The sequence below is a fragment of the Cryptomeria japonica genome, chromosome 2 (assembly GCF_030272615.1).
Source record: "Cryptomeria japonica chromosome 2, Sugi_1.0, whole genome shotgun sequence".
NCBI lineage: Eukaryota > Viridiplantae > Streptophyta > Pinopsida > Cupressales > Cupressaceae > Cryptomeria > Cryptomeria japonica.
The window spans coordinates 198,842,017-198,864,158 of NC_081406.1; the positions used below are offsets into that span (position 1 = coordinate 198,842,017).

The window sequence follows — 22,142 nt, forward strand, 5'->3', positions numbered from 1 at the left end:
GGTGTACCAGATACTGGTGACTGTGCATAAGTCACTTGCTTGCCAGTGAACATTGCCGATTCTTCAAAGTGTTAGAGTGGATAAGTGTTAATAGGTGTTGACATCAATGACAAACCCTTATCAACATAACCAAAATACCAACAATCTCCCCCTTTGGCATTGATGGCAACACAAGATAGAAAAACCATCAAAGTGCCAAAAGAAAAATGCCAAATACCAAAAACAAATAATCTCCCAAAAGAGGTCATAGCCAAAAATCAAAATTCAGATACAGAGAGTAAACAATCTCTCCCAATCTCTCCCCAAAAGATAATGTTTTTTTCCATAGATATCTCTCCCCCTTTGACATCAAATGCCAAAGATAATACAAAACTAGATTCAAATACAAAATACCAACCAATTCAGTATACCAACTACTCCCCCTGAGAAGTAGCTTCCTCATTAAAGCCGGAGTAAAAGATTTCTCTATTAATTCTGTCGGTTGATGACAAAACATCAATTGTCTAAGTCTCTACTGGTGGGGGTATGACCCCAAGTTGGTCTCTGAGATATTCAAAGGTCTCCTTAGGCAAAGGTTTAGTGAAAATATCTACAATCTGCTCTTTAGTATTCACATAAACCAGTTTTAGTTCTTTTGCTTCAACATCCTCTTTCAGGAAATTTAGTTTGATAGAAACATGTTTGGTTTTAAAATGTAATACCAAATTCTTAGATATATCAATTGCTGTAGTGTTATCACAATAGATAGTTATAGGTTCCTTGCATTTTACCTTTATGTCCTTCAACATTTGATTAAGCCATAATACCTATGTACAGTTAGTTGCTGCTGCAACATATTTTGATTCTGTTGTTGATAAAGATGTACAACTTTGTTTTTTACTCAACCAAGAAATTAATCTGCTTCCAAGAAAAAATGCTCCACCGGTGGTGCTTTTTCTATCATCCACATCTCCTTCCCAATTTGCATCTATGTATGCACATAATTCAAAGTTTTCATCTCTAGGATACCATAAACCAAGATTTGTAGTGCCTTGTAAGTACCGAAAAATCCTTTTTACTGCTGATTCAAGATTTTCTCTAGGATTACTTTGAAATCTTAAAACAATACATACTGCATTCATAATATTAGGTCTTGTTTGTGTTAAATACAATAAACCTCCTATCATAGATTTATACCTAGTCAGATTAATAGGTGTAGATTCATCCCTTAGTGATAATTTGTCATTTGTAGTCATAGGTGTGCTTACTGGTTTAGAGTTCTCCATCCCAAATTTCTTTAGTAACTCCTTCAAATACTTGGATTGACTCAAGAATATACCTTTATCAGTCTGTGAAATTTGCAATCCTAAAAAGAATTTTATTTCTCCAATTATAGACATTTCAAATTCTTGTTGCATTTTAATAGAAAAGTCTTTGCATAATCCATCTTCTCCTTCAAAGATAATATCATCAAAAAAAACTTCTATAACCAAGATGTCATCATTAGTCACTTTATAGTATAAGTTGTTGTTAGCATTACCTTTAGAAAATCCAATCTTCAAAAGATACTTATCCAATCTTGCATACCAAGCTCTTGGAGCTTGTTTCAACCCATACAAAGCTTTTCTTAACCTGCAAACCATATCTTTGTTATCTGTCAAAGAAAATCCATCAGGTTGTGCAATGTAAACTTCTTCTTCAAGATCTCCATTCAAAAATACACATTTAATATCCATTTGGAATACTTTGTAGTTCTTGTGTGTTGCAAAAGCCAAGAATAATTCGACTGCCTCAGTTCTAGGTACCGATGCAAAGGTTTCATTATAATCAATTTTTTCTTTCTGAGAATATTCTTTACACACTAGTCTTTCTTTATTTCTGATTACTTTACCATCTTCATTAAGTTTGTTTCTGAATACCCATTTAGTTCCAATCATATTTTTATCTTTAGGCCGGGGAACTAATGTCCATGTGTTATTCTTCTCAATTTGTTCTAGTTCCTCTTCCATAGCTTTAATCCAATGTTTATCTTCACATGCCTCATTAATTGATGATGGTTCAATTTGAGAAATAAGACATACCTCTTCATTTTCCAGTCTTCCTCTTGTCATAACTTCTTTATACTTGTTTCCAATTATATGATCTTCAGAGTGATTCAGTCTTACTTACCGAGGTGTCTTTATTTGTTGTTGTTCCTCAATTACAGTGGAATTTTCAGATGATACCGGTGTAACTACTTCTTCATTCTATATTGGTGGGTTCAATGTAGGTTCATTTTCCAGTATTTCTGTTGCCAGTTCAAAGTCTATATACCTTGAAGTTTCTCTAAATTATTCATCAATCTTCACATTTGTACTCTCAACAATTTTTTGCAATCTCTTTTTAAAACATATATATGCCTTTCTCTTAGATGAATAACCAAGAAATATTCCTTCATCACTTCTAGGATCAAATTTGCCAATATACTCATCTCTTTTAATATAACATTTACTACCAAATATTCTGAAATATTTAAGAGTAGGAGTAATGCCAAACCATAGTTCATGAGGGGTCTTACCGGTTTTACCTTTGATGTGAACTTTGTTGAATGTATAGACCATTGTTCTTACTGCCTCTCTCCAATATACATGTGGAAGATTTTCTTTTGATAACATACTTCTAGCTGCATCCAAGATAGTTCTATTTTTCCTTTCTACAACTCCATTTTGCTGTGGTGTCAGGGGTGCTGATAACTGTCTTTTGATTCCATTCACTTCACATAATGCATTAAATTATTTAGATGTAAATTCACCTCCTTGATCTGATCTCAGACATTTGATTTTCTTACCAGTTTCATTCTCTACCATTGCTTTGAATAGTTTGAACTTCCCAAGTGCTTCTGATTTTTCTCTGAGAAAAGTAACCCAACACATTCTAGAATAGTCATCAATGATTAGCATGAAATATCTATCACCTTGTAAACTTTTAGTTCTAGCTGAACCACATAAATCAATATGGATTAGGTCAAGAGCATTATTTGATTTTTCTGGAATACTTTTAAAAGATTCTCTATCTTGTTTTCCAAATTGACATTCCTTACATACCAGATTGTGAGGCTTGACAATCTTAGGTAAATCTCTAACTGCCTTAGTAGTACTAACTTTTACCATGCAATCAAAATTTACATGACAAAGTCTCTTATGCCATAGCCAACTTTCATCAATGTGTGCAATAAAGCATGTCTTTTCATTGTTATTCAAATGAAAGATTTTGCCTCTAGTTTGATTACCAGTTGCAATTTCCAAACCAGTTCTATTCATAGTTTTGCATTTACCATTCTTGAATTGTAACTGAAATCCTTTCTCAACTAATTCACCAACACTCAAAAGATTATGCTTTAAACCTTCTACATAGTAAACATTGTCAGTATTGTGCTTACCATCAAGAGATATTGTACCTTTTCCTTTGATTAAACAAGCTTTGTCATCTCCAAATCTTACTAGGCCTCCATTATATTCCTAAAAGTTCAAGAATTTACCTTTATCACTAGTCATGTGATGTGAACATCCTGAATCAATGATCCATTCATCCTTAACTTCAATTTTAGCTGTCAGGGCCTATTCTACCGGTTGAACAATAGGTGCCAGTTGATCTTTTGTTATAGCAACAAAAACCCATCCATTGTCCGTCAGATCCTCATCAGAATCATTAGTGACTCCTTCATCAGCAAGATAACAAGATTTATCTTTATTCTTCTTAAATCTATATCTCTGATATTCAGGGTAAGTCTTGTATGTTCTTCTAGCTTCTTCTCTTAGTCTAGCATGTCTATCAAGGCATCTAGAAGCCATATGACCAATCTTATTATAGTTAAAGCATTTAAAGGGTTATTTACCTTCATACTTACTTCCAATTGGACCTTTAGGCATTTTTCTTGCAAATAGTGCTTCAAGTTCTTCATTTTCTCTCCTGCTTTCCTCAAGTTCTCTTGCATAAAAGGATTTCTAATTAGACTTGTCAAATGATGGTGTAGATGATGTTGATGCCTTAAAAGCTAAATTTTTCTTCATAGTAGCAACATGACCAAATTCCTCAATTTCAAAGGCTGAAAGTTTTCCAATCAATGTATCCCTAGTTACTGATTTATTAGGCATTGTTCTCAACTCATTTGTAGCAGTAACTTTCATTTTATATGCTGGTGGCAATCCTCTTAAAACTTTTCAAACAATTTCATCTTCACTTAAGGTTCCTCCACAACATTTAATACCCAAAACAATTTCATTAACTCTTTCCATAAAAGCAAAAATCCTTTCATCCTCTTCCATTTTTAGATTTTCATACCTGACTCGAAAGCTTTCAAGTTTTTCAATTTTGACTGTGGAATCTCCTTCTTTCAATGTTTCCAAATGGTCCCAAATAGCTTTAGCAGTAGACCTATTTGATAATCCCATGATTTGTTGATCTAATAATGCGCTCAAAAGTGCTTCTCTTGCTTTGCAATCATTTTCCTCATCTTTAGCCAAGTTTGGTGGATTAGGTTGATTCTGAGTAGGAGTAGTATAGCCATTCTTTGTAACATCCCAGATGTCCTTTCTAATGGAATTTAGATGTGTCTCCATTCTGATCTTCCATATTCCATAGTTGGTTCCATCAAGTTTAGGACCGTCCTTCCTAAAATAGTTAGTAGAGATTGGATCTCCTCAAGCTGTTAAACTTCTGCAAAAGAGGACTTTGCTCTGATACCAATTGTTAAGTCCTGGAGACAACTAAGAGGGAGGGGGGGTGAATCAATTGTCAAATAAATTCAAACCAAAATCAACTTAACCAACCTTAATGCATAATACTAGTAAATCAGACTTTATGCCAGTAGACAGTTTATCAGTTAATTACAGTACCGGTAAAGATTAATGCATGAAATAGAAAGACAATAACATCCACAACATATAACACCAATATTTGTATGTGGAAACCCTATAAGGGGAAAAACCACGGTGGGAAACCTTACCCATAATCAGATGATACTACTGTAGATAGTATGTCTATACAAATGGGGTCTGCACATGCAGGAAGGCCAAGTGCCTAGAGTTCACTGCTCAAACACAAATAGGAGTCACACTGACCACAATTGGATGGTTAAATCCAATAAAGATGTATTGCTCAAAATAGAATCTTTCTATGTTGGATTCAGTACCGGTGTAGTTCTGATTGTCTTTACAAAATCCTCCTTCAACCTTCAAATGATATCTATGTGTAAAGCTCTGCTTATTTTCACATATACCAAATTATTTCTTCCTTCACATTCCACACTTGATCTTACTAATAAGATCTTACATTTATACCATAACCTAAGACCAATTTTAGTAGGTCGGCTCTAATAGATATTACAATAAAACATTTTACAAGTAAATCAATAACCGATGCAATAACCGATTCAACATGTCATCTTGATGCATTTATAACAATAATAAATCATCTCCAAAGTGTGTCGTGCTGATCTGGATTAGATAAGCCTGTCGGTGCTTATCCTGGACCTATTTGCCAGTAACAACAAATATGCAAACACGAATATACCAATGAATAAATCTCCAAGACAAAGTGTCCAAATGATGTCTTCGACATAACCAGGTATTTTCCATATCATTCCAAGTGCCGGTGAACATTATATCCTACCGGTGTACCAGATACCGGTGACTATGCATAAGTCACTTGCTTGCCGGTGAACATTGCCAATTCTTCAAAGTGTCAAAGTGGATAAGTGTTAATAGGTGTTGACATCAATGACAAAACCATATCAACATAACCAAAATACCAACAAACCCAAACTCTATTTTCTAAAGTTTAGAAATTTTTTTGGGCCAAAATGAAAATGGTATTTATTATTTATTTTATACTTCTCAAATGTTTTGAGATATATAGATAATTTTAATTAATTCATTTAATATTTTCTCTATGTTATATATGTATGTGCCTTTTTGTGTATATAATGTTCTTTATTAATATCTTATAAATTAAAAGAATATTTTATATTAATAATAGAGATTTATGTATGAATTAACTACTTCTTTAAGACACATCAAATGGAGGTTATTGCTAGCCATATAGTGGGAGTTAATTAAAGATGTATTCCAATTGTGCAAGAATTATGGAATACTAGGAAATTAATGAGCATTAATAGAATAAATTAAATGGCTAATATTCAATCATAAAAAAGAAGTAAAAGTAAAAGTGAGAGCTGCAAGAAAGGGAGGAAAGCTTACTGAAAAATAGAATATATATTAAAGGGTGAATGAATGCATTCTCAAAGTTAACCTTTCTTGAGATTTTCTACTACCAATTGCATTTTTGGGTGAAAGTTCATAAGCCTTTCAAACAATCCATTTAGTGCATATCATTTATCGTAGAATTGTGAGAACTATTTTATTTAAAACATTCTACCTATTAATTCCCTTTTTGTGTTTGTACTTCCATAATTTTACTATGATGAGATTCTTTTCAAATAAATTGTTAGACATGAGACATGGAAGAGGCCAAAGGAAAAGGTTTATTTGGAATGTTTTAAAGAAATATGATCAAAGGATCACGATTCTAATTTGTATAAGCTAGTAGTGAAGAAAAAGAGTAGATCAACTTGTAAGGTACACAGTGACGTTAATACACTACTCCTATTTGAATGCATTTTGAGATATTACAAAGGTAGCTTTGAGAATATAATACAAGTTCAACAGATTGGTTTTGGCTTATCATATCTATAACTATCTTTGAATAATCCAAAAGTATTAATCCATATATTATTCACCTACAAACCACAATACCTAATATATTTAAATACCTAGTTCTTTCTATGCATATTCTACAATCATGATGTTATTGCACCCATCTTCTAGCCTTGAGAAATGCCCATATTCTAACTATCCTTCTACTTATAACCCATTTAAGAAAGATGCTTGTATGTATCCTATAGATGTTGACTCATCACTTACCTCTGTGTTAGTTCATGATCCATGCAACTAGTTTTAGCTTCCACACCACCTTAAATACCTTACTAAAAATATATATTTTTAATAATCACGTGGAAATCATGCTTTTCACTTTGTTCACTAATATTTAACTATTAATGATTCTTGTTCGTGCTATCTTAAAAGAACCTCCATTGAAAAAAAAATTTGAATAGTTGAGGTAAAAGTTCAAAGTGATATCTTCCTCCTCTTAGATCAAGAGGAAGTACTAGTTCAATGGGAGTCTTGACTATGTGTTGATTGCCTTTCATAAGTAGTGTGTGAATTGTATCAAATAAGGGGAGAGAAACCCTTTCCTATTGATGTCAAAGGGGGCGATAATAAAAAAATCATTGATATCAAAGAAAGGAGGAGATTAGATGTTAACATGCTTTGAGAAAGTCATGAGATTGATCTCCCAAATTGGATGAGATAGAAGGAGGGGAGTTAGACAAAAAATGGACCATTATGATAGGGGGATAAATTTGTTGTTGTCATAAATGACAAATGGGGAGATTGTTGAAGATAGTCTTTTCATTGATGTTAAGGAAGCTTGTAGGATGACTGATGCCAACCAATTTTCTTAAATGGATTATATTGAATATTCTCATTATAAATGTTATCATTATGTATTGGGAGCCATTGTTCTTGAATGTCTAGTGAATTTGTAGAAACCAATAAGTATTTGTGTTAAGTTACTATGGTTTATTATGTAAAGATTGTATGTTTATCATATTTTTATGCTATGGATTTGGGTATCATACTCTACTATATTAAATTATTTTGTCTTATGGTTTGGCTAGTAAGGATAAACACAAAGATAACTCTACTTGATATTTAGATGTTGTCCTCCATAAGATAAAAAAATAGAAGTGACAAAGGACACATTGTGTTAGTTTGTTAACTGTGATGAAGATTTAGTTGGATATGGAAGAGAAATGAAATGTATGCTAGCTAAAGTAAGTGTGTGAAGGTACTATGGGACCAATTGAGTTCATGATGGGAAATACATATAGTATCTTCTTACTCTTTGAATAACACATTCGGTTTATGACCAACTTGACTATATATTTCTTAATGTTTGAAATATGAAATTTATCTTTGGTTAACTTGTGGAAAATGTAAACAAGTTCTAGCTGGCATGAAGATGTAAATAATGATCTAAAATACAAACATTACGGACCAATTTCAAGTGAGTATGTATGTGTCAATGACTATTCAATGAGAAGTTGAAGAAGGTGGTGAACTAATATATGTTATCAAATGTGCAAACTTAGATGCAAGTATCCTATACAAACAATGAAAGTGTTATGAAGGATATTAGGTCAGCCAAATGATGCACATTGAGTTTGATAGTCTTTCATGATAATTTTTTTTTTTTTTCAATATCTTTTGTGTAACTATGGTTGGAGCCTCATAATCTGAGTCGATGCTTAGAAGTTGGGTTGGTGCTCAGTTCTTTTTGTGAGGAGATTGGTGTCTACTATAGGTTGGTGCCTACAAATTTGATTAAGGATTGTTGTCCATGTCTTGGGTTGTAATTATTGTGGGTTAGTGTAGTGTGTATTAAAAAATTATAATTTCATTATTTTTTGTCAAGCTAGATTTGGATAGTAGATCCAAGTAGGGATTCTCATCCTAGTTTTTTCCTTCTAGGTTTCCACATAACTTTGGTGGTCTCTTTTGCTAAAGTGTCGATGTGTTTATGACTTGCATAGTACTTTTGTTGTTATCTTCAGATGAGATAATGATATTAATGTTATAGTAGTTATAGAAATTGAAAACTGAGGTATACTTATTCACCCCCTCCCCACCTCACCTTTCAATATTTCCGTGTGTATAACAATATGAAGAAAGATAACATAACAAGTTCAAAATATGTGTCAATATCAAAGATTCATAATGATCTAAATGTGAAGATATGAAAATATTGACTTGAGTATTAAAAATAGAATGTGTGATGCTCCATAATGTAGGTTAAAATATGCGTTGATATAATTTCACAATCAATGTGTAATAATGCCAATATAGATGCATGTATTTAGAAGGAATCAAAATGTATGAATTTCGTAATCCAAGAACCTATATCTAGCCAATACCCCTAGATGATTATAATAAAAAAATGAATATCATGATTGGGAGGGAAGGCATGATGCCTCTAATGTAAAGATGTAGCAATAAAGAGCCCCAACTACGAATAGAGATAAAATATGATTCCCTTGATGCAATTGATGTTGCATACATGAGCACAATATTTGAGGAGGGGATGAATACTACCCCCAACCTAATGTGGGGGTTTTCAAAGTGCGAAATATTAAATAACACTCAATATTCAAGGAAGAAGTGACATATACAATGTGACATATGTTCACTTGTGTCAACATGCACCACTTAAGGTGTCTTGATATCATCTACATATTAACTAGAAACATGGTAACACAAACATAAAGTCAAGAAAAGCAATAACAAAAGAACAAAATAAATCAAAAAGATTGCAATTGAATGAAGTCTATGTGTTTCACATCAACAATTATGTTGCAATGAAGTGCATTAACACTATAATATGTAGCACATGTACTATGTTGACAAGGTGACATGCACAAAAGGTAGAAACACAAAGAGAATGTACCTACTTCAACAATGCTATAATTTTTTTTTGAATACTATAGATAATTGTCAAATAGACCAGTTACTACTAATGCACTTGTTAGATGGAATCTTTACCATAATAACCATTATATAACATACCAAATTAACTACTTAGGTGGATTTTATATTTCAAGAATGTTCCTCATCCCCGAAGTTTTATTTATCAATCAAGTCACTTATATTTCACCAAAAATGTTTAATATGAATACGTATTTCGCTCAAGAAAGAATTATTTATTATTGTGAATAAATTTGAGACATAAATTTAATTATTTTTTAATTAAGATTTGCCATGGAAATGAGTGTACTCCAATGGATAAGGCATTTACAAGTATATAATTTTTCACTACTTTCTAGTACCATATGAAACTCTTTTGCTCTGGAGCTATGAACCAGCGAGGTTTTAAATAGAGGATCTCATCTTGGAGCTATGTACTGGTGAAGTTATAAATGGAGAACCTCATCCTAATTTAATGATGTTGAAGCTCAAACCCAGAGCACATTGGATTAGTGATGACACAAGCATGCACTCACAATAATTGAATGAGGGTTTGAATCTTGATGAGCACAACAACAATGCCACCACTCAACTAACACACTATGAGGTGAACCCCAATTATTATCAACTGTTGGAAGCTATTACATACTGAATTGTTTTTCAAAGATTTAAGAAAAGCTTACTACGTTAGAGAGAAGCTTCGCAGCCCGAGTCAAGTACCAAATCTATATTATCCAATGTTATATCTGTGCAAGATCCGCTTAGGCTACATGAAAATGTGATTCCGTCTTCTGTTGCTGATGTGCCCTTGATGTTATTATATTTTACACTACTTATTTTCACAGCAGAACCCTGCATGAAAATTAAAGGGTGAACTCCGGATCAGATATCAGCTATATTGAAAGCCAAAACTGATTTTAACTAAGGATTTGGATATACCTGATCCTTGCAAGCAGACCCAGTGTCACCTGTGTCACAGTAGAATTGATTAATTATTATTGGTTGCTCACATTTTCCATCTGGACATTCTCATATGTTATGTCGCTTGCCATGCCAGAACCCCCCTGTTATACTATAAAGAGCTTGTCAATGAACATTTCAAATACTATAACCTCATGAAAATCAGATGGAAATAAAAATAACCGCCATGCTTGTTGTATTTTTGTTTTATGGCAGTTATATTTCATCTCGGTATTTGTTTTTATTGCTATTTTTAAAATAGCAATGTTTTAATTTGAATTTATTGAAATAATGATAATGCCGGCCATGTCTTGATTCTTAATCCTTTCGTTGTTGATGTCAACTCGGCGCCGTCCACATGAATCGAATGGACATCTGCTTTCGTGTTTCCTCTTCCAAGACTTCCAATACTGCACACACAATCAGGTCATGATACAAATAACAGCATAAAGAATTTCTCATACCAAACATATTTAGACAGACAGAAAACTACTATTTGACTGAAGGGAATTGAATTTATGTATAGCGTTAAATGACCTTATTCCATGGCCTGGACCGCATGTGATATCACTGATCTCTATATTTGAAGACCCATCACCTATCGCCACGCAGTCATCTCCTGAAGTCATCACATTTCAAATAATCTCCCCTTTAATATTATATTTTGTAGTTTCTGCAAACACGTTAGAAAACATAGGGACATAATGCTAAAAATCAGTACAAACATCGAGAAACACTTTTGTTCACTTAAAATCTGAAATGGACTGACTATCAAACACTACAAACAACCACATTTTATAGAGGTTGCAACCTATGCGACTTATCGTAGCAAAGCGTGCATTACATGCATTATTCGAGAACTTGCAGATTAACTTGACACAGAAGTTTTAGTTCTCTCTCGAGTTTACTTGGGCATGCAAACTGAAGCTAAAACTGATTGTTAAAACAGTGCATGGAACTGAAAGCACATATCGTGGAGATAAACGCATGCAGACAATTTTGCGAACAATTCACCAATCGAAAATGTTTTCTTCATACAATCTTTGATTAAGTATATTTGATCTATTCCTTTATCTGTCCTAATAGTGGAATCTTTTATGACTCTGTTTGTGGATACGAATGTATCAATTCCATCAGTGTTTGGGCTGCTTTCTGGTGCCTGAATTGTAATGCCCACGATCTGGATACTGTCAATCTGTCAATGTGACATGAAATTGTGGACTGTTTGTCACCTTCAGTCCGCTGAGTGCACTCCCTTTCACATCATTGAATTGTATGGCCTGTGGACAAATCAAGTTGTATTATACGCATCAAGAATTATGAACACTGAAAGAAGTTCAGCAGTGTAAATTGTTACTGACCGCTGGTCTACTTTTCTGTTTTCCCCACCAATTATTTCCTTTTCCGTCAATAGTGCCCTTCCCTGTCATAGTAAATTGTTGAAGATGCTGGAACAACAACCACACATAATTGCTTTTCCAGCTGCTGGGATCGTCGGGTGCAACAATCGTTCCATCAACCTAGGCAAATAAAAAATACAAAATTGGATTGAGTCACTACTATATTCTCCAATCAGAACGCAGATTTACAGAATTAGGATGAAACATATTTAAGTATGTAAAACTTGGGAGGAGGATTACATTCTTACTACAAATGCAATTTACCATACAACTACACAATGTTTCAGAACAGTTATCCAGCCTTTAGATGTACCAAAATATTAATACCCTTTCTATAATACATGTTTAGTGCCTTAAATCCATTGTTTCTGAATCTTTTATAGTTACGTTTAATTGTTTCTGAATCCTTTATAGTTACGTTCAGATTTCAGACCTGAAAAGTAAACTCAGGTTGACATGGTCCCTGGAAATCTAGATTGTTAACCAGAAAAGTATTGCCACTTGCCACAAGGAGAGTTGCGGAGGATGCTTTACAAGCATCACTCCATGCACGAGTAAACGCCTGAAAAGTATTCGAATATTAGTAACATATAAGCATTTGAATTCCTTGTTAATAAGATATAAGCTTTCTGTTACTGAAGATAGAAACAATTAAATTGGAAGTAAATAGGATCTAATATTAGTAACAAGAGAATAAACGATAAGAGAACCTCGGTATCGTCGTGTGATCCGTCACCCACTGCACCATAATTTTCTACGTTAAAGCTTCCTCCATTATTAGCCGTAGTAGCAGATCCGCTAAGATATCTGTTGCTTCCTGTGATTAGTGTAGAATTTTGAACCTGACTTATCCTCTCTGAACCAACTGATTAGCAAACAATAACAGTAAAAAGAAGAAAACACCAATATCTTTATTGAAGCTTAATTAAAAAATTACATAGAGGCTGTATATATAAAGAATTTGCAGTCTAGAAGAATAAATAATAACTGCAGTTCTAAACATATTCCTAGCTTTGCATGGAAAGCTACTAAGGCTCTCAAACTAAAAAAAGCAAACTACTCCCTAAATTAAGAATACAATAAGTGCATGCACAACATGCTTTATTTACTAAAAACAAACTCATGCAAAAAGAAAAACTAAAAATAGTCCTAAGGATTCATGCATGCTGGTGTACATGCTTTATTTGCATGAATAAACAAAAAAAACTATTAACTAAAAATAGCTTATGCATGGTGATGAATGGATAGCTTCATGTCCAAACTGGAGTTGCATGGAGCTACATGCTAGAGCAGCATCACTTATCAACATACTCCCCCTTGATGCTGAGAGGGTTGACAATCTTATCTCGTAGTGCTATAAACTGAGCTTTCGCAACCGCTTTGGTGAATATATCTGCTAGCTGATCCTGGGTGTTGATGTGCTTCAATTCGACATCCTTCTTTTGCACCAAATCTCGTATGAAGTGATATTTCAAATCAAAATGCTTAGTTTTGCTGTGATGAACCGGATTCTTAGCTAACTTGATGGCACTCACATTGTCACAATAAATTACTGTAGGCTGAATTTGTTTTTCTCCAATTTCTTCCAAAACTTTTCTGAGCCAAAGAGCTTGTGTACCTGCTGAGGTAATTGCAACATACTCCGCTTCTGTAGATGAGAGGGCAACAATACTTTGCTTTTTCGATCTCCAGGTAATCAAACCAGAACCAAAAGAAAAACAATTTCCAGATGTAGATTTACGGTCATCCATACTACCTCCCCAATCTAAATCACTAAAGCCTACAAGATTGAATTTTTCAGAAGAGTAGTAATGAATACCAAAACTTAAATTCCCTTTCACATACCTCAAAATCCTCTTGGCTGCCTTCATATGTATTTCAGATGGATTTGTCATATACCTTGAAACAAGTGAAACTGAATAGGCAATATCAGGCCTCGTGTGGATTAGAAACATCAAGCTCCCCACAATAATTCTGTAAGTTGTCTCGTCAACTAAATCAACACCATCATCTCTACATAACAAATCTCCATGAGCACTTGGAGTGGAGGCAGGGTTACAATCAGTCATATTAAATTTCTTCAGCATATCCTGTGCATACTTTGTTTGACAAATGAAAATCTCATCCTTACTTTGATAAACCTCCATTCCTAGAAAATATTTCATTAGACCAAGATCTTTCATCTCAAATTCTTTCATCATGGCAGCTTTGAATGCATCTTTCATCTTAGAACTACTACCCATATACAAAAGATCATCAACATACAAACTTATGATGAGAATATCAGTACCTTCTTGTTTGTAGTATAGGGTAGGATCACTCTTACTTCTCTGGAAGCCATTCTCCTGAAAGTATCCATCAATCCTGGCATACCACGCTCTTGGTGCTTGCTTGAGGCCATACAAAGCCTTCTTCAACTTGTAGACATAATTATCTTTTCCTTCCACTTCAAAACCTTGTGGTTGCTCCACATATACTTCCTCTTCTAAGTACCCATTCAAGAAGGCACTTTTCACATCCATATGATGTATGCTCCACTTCTTCTGAGCTGCTAATGAAATCAGCATTCGTATGGTCTCTTGTCTTGCTACTGGTGCAAATGTCTCTTCATAGTGAATTCCATATTTCTGTGTGAAGCCTTTAGCAACTAATCTTGCCTTGTGTCTTTCAACACTCCCATCACTATTAAATTTGGTCTTGTAGACCCATTTGGTGCCAATCCTTTTTTTGTCATGTGGAAGTTCTGTTAACTCCCAAGTGTCATTCCTGTGAATGGAATCCATCTCTTCTTCCATGGCTTTCACCCAAACTTCATTAGTACATGCATCTTCAAAACATGATGGTTCAAAATCAGCCTTGGCTAATAAAGCAAAATTCACTGTTTCACCTACTGGGTTTTCTTCATGTACTTGATTTCCACTCCTCTGGTAGATATCACTCAATCTCCTTACTTTCCTTATAGAACTTGGAGAAGAAGCTGGACTTGAACTTGGCACTAAAGAACTTGATGAAGGATTGCTTGGTGGAGTTAAACCACTGGCTATAGAAACATTAGTTGGCTGCTCATGATCAATATCAGCAATTATATCATCATTCAAAATAGATTTTGGCTTCTCAACATGGCCTTTTTTATGACCATAAACTCCCCCTTCATCAAAAATCACATCTCTTGAGACAATAAGCTTGTTAGTGAGGGGATTATACAATCTATAAGCCTTGCTTTTCTCACTATACCCAATAAAAATACACGACTTACTCTTTGCATAGATAACTTCTGTCTATTTTGATCAGGTACATGCACATAAGAAAAACAACCAAAAACTTTGAAATGATTAACATTAGGCCTTTTACCATACCAAGCTTCATAAGGAGTCATCTTTTCTAGTGCACTGGTGGGGCTACGGTTGAGGATGTACACCGCTGTAGCAACTCCATCTCCCCAATAAGAATTGCTCAATCCCTTGGTTTGTAACATGCACCTTGCCATTTCAACCACAGTACGATTCTTCCTTTCAGCTACCCCATTCTGTTGAGGTGTGTATGCAGTAGTAAGTTGCCTCTTGATGCCATTAAAATCACAATAACTTTGGAAAGCCTTTGAGCAAAACTCTCCTCCACGATCAGTCCTTAAACATTTGATCTTGCACCCTTGCTCATTTTCTACAAGGGCTTTAAACTTCTTGAATGTATCCAAGGATTCATCTTTGGCCTTCAAAAAATATACCCAACAATTTCGTGAGTAATCATCAATAAAAGTGATGAAATATGATGACTTACCCAAACTCTTAGTCTGCATAGGACCACATATATTTGAATGAACAAGCTGAAGTGGGTGATGAGCCCTCCATGCATTGCCCTTTGGAAACTTTTTTCTTGCATGCTTTCCTTTAGCACAACCTTCACAAGCCTCCCTATGCTCCTCAACCTTGGGCAAACTAGAAACTAATGCATGTGAGGTTAGAAACTTCAAACTATGAAAATTTAAATGCCCATACCTGAGATGCCATAACCAACTTGAATCCTCATAAGCCATATTTGCCAAACTGTTGTTATGTTCACCAAACCTCAAGGGGAACATCCTATTTCTTGTCATAGGAACAACAGTGATCACCCTATTATCCTTATTCTTATCATAGATAGTACAAGTCTTATTCTCAAAGACTACTTTATAATTTTTCTCACATAGCTGCCCAACACTTAACAAATTGTGCTTCAATTGTGGAGTATAATAAATATCATGAATATTCTTTATACCTTCTTTTGTTTGGACCTCCATAGCTCCTTTGGCAGCAACCTCCAATGATTTATCATCACCAAGCTGGATCTTGGATTTGAAACTTCCATCCTTTGTTGAGAACAACTTCTCATTCCCTGTCATATGGTTAGAGCATCCAGAATTTAGGTACCAAACATCTTTACTAGTATTTTCACCCTTGGCATAAGATAAAAATAAGTGATCAGGAGGATTGTCACTACTTTCTTGAGCATAGTTAGCACTTTTACCTTCTTTCAATCTGCATTCTCTTTCAAAGTGGCCATACCTGTTAAAATGGTAACATTGAACATTTCTCTTATCAAATCTGCCTCTACCTCTTCCTCTGAAACCACCACTTCCTCTTGAGCCACCTCTTCCTCTACCTCTTGAAAAATTTTGGCTTTGCCCTTTACCTTGGCCTTGATTGATTTTGGCACTATTGCTGCTTGTATCTTCATCTTTTGTGATTAGCAATTTAGAGGAAAACGCTTTCTCTACACCTTCAAAAGAATCTTTCAATCTTTCTTCATGAGACATCAGGGATCCAACCAGTTGAGCAAACTGTAGTTTTGTCAAATCTTTGCTTTCTTCTATGATTATTGCTATATGATTCCATCTGGGTGTCAAAGATCTCAACACCTTTTTTATCAAAACTTCATTGCTTACAATTTCTCCAAGTGTAGCCATTTTATTAACTACATCTTTGACTCTGACACAATAATCACTTATACTTTCAGCTTCTTGCATCTTCAAATTCTCGAACTCTCACTTCAATGTCTGAAGTTTGACCACTTTAACTTGATCACTACCCTGGTAAGCTTCTTGTAGAGTCTTCCAGGCATCTTTGGCAGTTGTTGCTCCTGATATTCTTGGAAATAAGCTCTTATCAAGAGCTATCTGAATGTGAAACAAAGCTTGAGCATTCTTTTTCCTTGCTTCCTTTCTTGCTATTCTTTCATTGGCTGTAAGGGCATTCCAATCCATTGGCTCTTCATCACCTGATTCAATAATCTCCCACAAATCTTTTCCAATCAAAAAGGTCAGCATCTTAATGCACCAATAATCATAATCATTCCCATCAAATTCTGGAACAGGCATATGGTTAGAATTCGACATGATTAACTTTGGCGAAATTCCAACAATAAAACTTTAACCCAAAACAATTTTACCTGCTCTGATACCACTTGTAGAATTTTGAACCTGACCTATCCTCTCTGAACCAACTGATTAGCAAACAATAACAGCAAAAAGAAGAAAACACCAATATCTTTATTGAAGCTTAATTAAAAAATTACATAGACGCTGTATATATAAAGAATTTGCAGTCTAGAAGAATAAATAATAACTGCAGTTCTAAATATATTCCTAGCTTTGCATGGAAAGCTACTAAGGCTCTCAAACTAAAAAAAGCAAACTACTCCCTAAATTAAGAATACAATAAGTGCATGCACAACATGATTTATTTACTAAAAACAAACTCATGCAAAAAGCAAAACTAAAAATAGTCCTAAGGATTCATGCATGCTGGAGTACATGCTTTATTTGCATGAATAAACAAAAAAAATCTATTAACTAAAAATAGCTTATGCATGGTGATGAATGGATAGCTTCATGTCCAAACTGGAGTTGCATGGAGCTGCATGCTAGAAGAGCATCACTTATCAACAATTGGTTGGGCTTCAACTGCCACGATGATCAAATGTAAGCCCAAAAATACCCAATTCTTCACATGAATATTTTGACCTAGTCGAGCCATTGATCTTATTAGAATTGCAGCCTAACAAGATAGAGTCCTTGCCAAGTTAGAGCCATTACCAAGTTAGAGCCATTGATACTTGGTAATTGACGCCACATAGTTTACATTGCTTCACAAGTCGTTCCTCTTTCTGAGGTCTACCGTATGTGGTAGACCTATTTGAGGATATGAATGGTTTTTGATTGTTTGTCTCAGATTCTCCAAATGCAAACCACGTATCAAATTACGACTACCACAGATAATCCAAATGCAAACCCAATCGATGGATATGAAATCTTTCGATTTTTTCTATTTGATAGATCCTTTTATATCCATTGTGCATTCCTTCTTTAGCATTCAAATATGGAAACTTACAAGGGCTGCGAATAGAGCCACCGTCATCATAACTGGAGTCCGCCACTTTATTTTTACCGCCAGGTGAATTTATGTTCAAATTCATTTCCTTGTAGCTTCCGTTAATATCGAGATTTCTATTTTATTTTTTATTGCGATCCATTTCCAGAATTAAACCGAATTTAAATTAAATTAAATTCCATAAATTATTAATAATATATAATCGCGATTACATAAATTATTAGGATGACTTTTTTTTGGTGAAATATTAGTTTTTTCTAAAAATTAAGATAATTGTGTTTAACAATTTTTTCTTATGGGGAAATAAATTGTTAACTTGGGAAAATTTGCCTTGATTTGATTAATCAATAAAACTTTGTGGATGAGAAACATTTTTGAAATATAAGATCTGTCATGGCATGATCATAACCTAGATTTTGTTGAGAGTGAAAAGATCAATTGTGGTCCCTTATTTTGCTATATCAAAAAAATATAATTTTTCATATTTGGTTGACAACACTCAAATGCTAAAGTTTTATTTTGCAAGGAAGGTTAGGCATGCCCACATTTGGTGCAATAAATTTTAAAATAGGCCTTCTACTACTCAATCTCAGTCTACTGAGACCAGAAATTCTACTTTAAGATGTAAGACCATCAATTTACAATAAATATGTTAATGGTAGTACTAAATGCAATGACTAAACAAATGCTTTACTAAGTAGTCATTTTGGTATGTTATATAATGGTAGTATTAAGGTAAAGACTCCACCTAACAAGTGCATTAGTAAGTGGTCCATTTGAAAATCATCTATGGTATTCAAAAATTCTTTATAGTATTGTTGAAGTAGGTATGTTCTCTTTGTGTTTCTACCTTTTTTGCATGCGACCTTCTCAACATAGTTCATGTGCTAGATATTATGGTGTTAATTCACTTCATTTCAACCTAATTGTTGTTGCAAAAAACATAGGCATTTCTTAATTGCAATTCTATTTAATTATTTTTGTTCTTTTGTTATTGCTTTTCTTGGCTTTATGTTTATGTTACCATGTTTCTAGTTAATATGTGGATCATATCAAGACACCTTAACTGGTGCATGCTGACACAAGTAAACATATGTTGCATTGTACATGTTACTTCTTGAATATTGAGCGTACATTGATATATCACACTTTGAAAGGCCTCGCATTAGGTATTTAGATATATATACGTGCTTTGATTGTGAAATCCATGCTCATCACTTCCTTCTAAATTCATGCATCGACATGGGCATTATTACACATTGATTGTGAAATTGTATCAACACATCTTTCAACCTACAAGGGGCATTCTTTCATGCATCTATTTAGGTTGGTCCTAAATCAAATGTGTTACTCTAAGAGTAAGAGGACACCATGCATTTTCTACCATGAACTCAATTGGTCCCATAGTACCTTCACAAACTCCCTTTAGCTAGCTTACATTTTATTTCTCTTCCATGTCCAATTGAACCTTCATCAGATTCAATAAACTAACATATTGTGCACTTTGTGAGTTCTAAATTTTTTTTCTTGTGGAGGACAACATCTAGAACTCAAGTAGAGTTGTCTTTGTCTGTATCCTTAATTTGTAACCAAACCACAAGACAAACTACTCTAATATTGTAGAGTGTGATACCCAAATTCATAGAAGGAGAAATTAATATACATACAATCTTTGAGAAATGAACCATGGGAACTTAAGACAAATACTTACATGTTTCTATAAATTAACTAGACATTCAAGAACAATAGATCCCAATACATAATGATAAAATTAATATTATATAAGTGAGCTTTCCAAACAGGATATGAATGAGAGTATCCAACAAAATCCATTTAAAGAACTTTGTTGGCATTAGTAATCCTACAACAGTCCTTAACATCAATGAGAACAATACATTCAACAATCTCCCCATTTGTCCTTTATGACAAAAAAAAAAATCTCCCTCTATCATAGTGTTCTATTTTTTGTTTATCTCATCTTCTTCTATCTCTACCCTTGAAAGATCAATCTCATGACCTTCTCAAATAATTATAGCATCTAATCTCTTCATTTCTTTGATGCTAATGCATTTTATATTATCACTCCATTTGATAAATAGAAAACTGATACTTTTCTTTCCCCTTATTTGATACAACTCACACACTACTTATGGGAGGTAGTCAACACATAGTCAATACTCCCGATGAACTAGTTCTTCCTCTTGATTTAAGAGAAAGAAGATATCACTCCCAATTTTTTTCTCAAATATTCAAATATTTTCTTCAATAGATGTTTTGTGAAAATAGAATATACAAGAATCATTAATTGTTAAATATTATCAAAGCCAAAAGAATCATCGTTAGATGAGTATTAAAAAAGATCTTTTTAGTAGGGGATTTAAGGTGATTCGAAAGGTAAAAGTAGTTACATAGATTTTGAGCTAACACAAAGTTACTTAAGTGAGAAGTCAACAACATCTATAGGAGACATACAAGTATCTTCCTTAAATTGGCCAAAAGTAGAAGGATAATTAAAATATGGGCATTTCTCAAGGCTATAAGATGGGTACAATAACATCATGATTGTATCTAATATGCATAGAAAGAATGAGGCATTAAAATATTTTAAGTATTGCGGTTTATAGGTGCATAATATGTGGACTGATAATTTTGGATTAATCAAAGATGGTTATAAATATGAAAAAATAAAACCAATCTATTGAGCCTATTTTATTTTCTCAAAATTGCCTTTGTAATATCTCAATATGCATTCAAATAGGAGTAGTGTATTAATAGAATTGTGTAGGTCTTGCAAGTTGATATGGTCTTTTCCTTCAATACTAGCTTGTGTGAATTATAGGACCATGACCCTTTCCTCATCTATCTTTTAAAAATTCCAAATTAGCATTCTCCTTTAGCCTTTATCATGTCTCATGTCTCCCAATTTATTTGAAGACAAATTGTGGAAGTATAGACACAAAAAGGGAATTGATAAGTAAAATGCCTTAAAGAAAGTGGATCTCACAATTTTGGGATGATAAATCATATGCTCAAAATGGATTTTTTGAAAGGCTTAGGAACTTTCACTCACAAATGCAAATGGTAGTAGAAAATCTCAAGAAAGGTTAACTCCAAGAATGCATGGAAACACCCTTTAATATATATTCTAGTTTTCAACAGGATTTCCTCCCTTTCTTGACATCTCCCACTTTTACTTTTACTTCTCATTTTTAGGAGTGAATAGTGGATATTTAATTTACTCTATTAGTGATCATAAATTTTGCAATATTGCATAATTCTTGCAAGATGGGAATACATCTTTAGTTAACTCCCACTACATGTCTATCAATAACCTCCCATTGATGCATCTTAAAGAAGCAATTAATTCATACAACCATCTCTATTACTAATATAAAAGTTACTTTTAATTTTAAAGATGTTAATAAAGAGTATTATATACACACAAAGGTGTGGATACATATATAACATAGCAAAAATATTAGATGAATTAATTAAAATGATCTATATATCTCAAAATTTTTAATAAGTATAAAATAAATAATAAATACCATTTCCTTTCTAGACCAACTCTTTTTTTGAACTTTAAAAAATAAAATTTGGGTTATGGGTTATGGGTTATGATATACTCTCCCCCTAAACACATGCATCATTTAGACACATCAGTGAAATTTTATCATCATAACAAAAATAAGGCCAACAAGATTTATGTCAAACATGGTTCGTATTTTCATTAATCAAACAATGTAAATTTCATTTTCGAAAAAAATACGATAATTAAATCACACACATACATCAAAATAACCACTATCAATGAAAAA

General features: G+C 33.6%; 2 pseudogenes; both read right to left on the reverse strand.

Annotated features, from left to right (window-relative positions):
* Positions 1-9,918: 9,918 nt before the first annotated feature.
* LOC131072789 (polygalacturonase-like) lies at positions 9,919-11,210 on the reverse strand (annotated as a pseudogene).
* Position 11,211: 1 nt separating this feature from the next.
* On the reverse strand, positions 11,212-14,896 carry LOC131072769 (uncharacterized; annotated as a pseudogene).
* Positions 14,897-22,142: the final 7,246 nt, after the last annotated feature.